Consider the following 1,717-nt stretch of genomic DNA (forward strand, 5'->3'; position numbering starts at 1 on the left):
TACTTTACGATGTGTGGACCAATCCGACGGTTCTCCAACCAGATTATGATGGAGACTATAAGTAGACCGACTCTGGGATGGATCCTGAAGAGGGGGGGAGAGCAGAGATGGACATGCTCTGAATGCGGTCACCCCAACCCAGTGGACAAATAAGACAAGTAAGTATGACTTTACGATGTCCTCTGCAGTGCCTCACAACTGCATCCAAAGACAACGTTGTTGTTTTTTTCGCGTACCTTCTTCTGTTCACGTTTAGTCCGAGTTTTGAGAGATTTGCAGCAGAGTAATGTCATATAAGTGCCGAAGATTAGAGGTGTTACAAGAGAGTAACAAGCACAAACAATAGGAGGTGGGATAAGGATAATACATGTTGTGAGGCAGCGTGGTGAAATCAGACGCTCGTCAAAGTAATGAAAGTCAAGAAATTGGCATTTTCCCGCAGGTTTGGGAATTTTTATCGATTATTTTGTTTTTTGGTTCAACGCCTTTCATGCTCATTAAAGAGCACATTTTATTTTCTGTGTGGATTTTACTGAAAAACGTTTATTTAAGGCAGAACAAATGTAAATTTTAAGTTTCCACGCACTCTCAAGCTAAAGAAATAACTCAACTTTGGCTGCCATTTTCTCGCTAATTTTACTTCTGAAACCAGGCAATTCCACCTTCTTCAATCGCAAATATCTCGACTTATGCTCAAGATAAATGGATATTTCTTTTTATCGAAAGCAAGGCAAATGAACGACCTTTAAGATAACACCAATAACTTCATCTACCCACAAATTGCGAGCGCCTGTTCCATTGAGCAGTGACACAGTTATGTTTGATAGGAAAGAAGGAGCAAAGCACATCAGAGCACCCATCAACCACCCACATACTTTCTTCCATTTTTAATTCTTTTTTTATAATATAATGAGTATACGACAAATCCTGGTGAAAAAAGTCTTGTTGAATCATGGGGAACTTGGACCGCATGGTCAGAGAGAAAAAAGGAAGGAAATGCATGGTTAAAAAGGCAAAGATAAGAAAATAAGTAGATCTATTCGTGAGGTACAGGTGGTAAAACCAGGCGCTCCTCAAAATAATGAAGAAATCGACGAAAAAAACAACATTTTTCTTCCCGCTTGGAAATTTTTTATCGAATTTTTGTGGGGTTTTGTTGGGGTTGTTTTTTTTGTTGGCCCAACGCCTTTTATATCTATTTTTAAAAAACAATTTCCAGTGTGGATTTTACCAAAAAACGTTGATTAAAGGAACTAAAACAGTAAATTTACAGTTTCCATAGACTCTCCAGCTTTGGAAGTCACCAAACTTTGGCGGCCATTTTTTCGCTAATTTTACCTCCGAAACCAGGTGACCCCCCACTTCCTTCAATCCAAAAAAATCTCCACTTCTATTGGAGACAGATGGGTTATTTTTTCATCGAAAACAAGACAATAAATAAACAAGCTATAAGGTGATACTAATAACTCCATATGCGTTTACAGAAAATGGACGAGCGCCTGATTCCACCAGGTCGTGATACATTTAATACTTGAAAAAAAAAAAGAAAAGGAAAGGCAAAGATAGTTTTTTTGGGTTGTTTTTTTTTTTACGATTCTCATAATATGATACCTGTAGCAACATCAGTATCTGAGCTTTTATGTTCAATCTCAGCCTTAGGGGCCTTTCACCTTTCACAAATGACGTGAGCTCAGAGAGGGGGTAGGGGGCGAGTGGG

The sequence above is a fragment of the Aplysia californica genome, unplaced genomic scaffold (genome assembly GCF_000002075.1).
Source record: "Aplysia californica isolate F4 #8 unplaced genomic scaffold, AplCal3.0 scaffold00704, whole genome shotgun sequence".
Classification (NCBI taxonomy): domain Eukaryota; kingdom Metazoa; phylum Mollusca; class Gastropoda; order Aplysiida; family Aplysiidae; genus Aplysia; species Aplysia californica.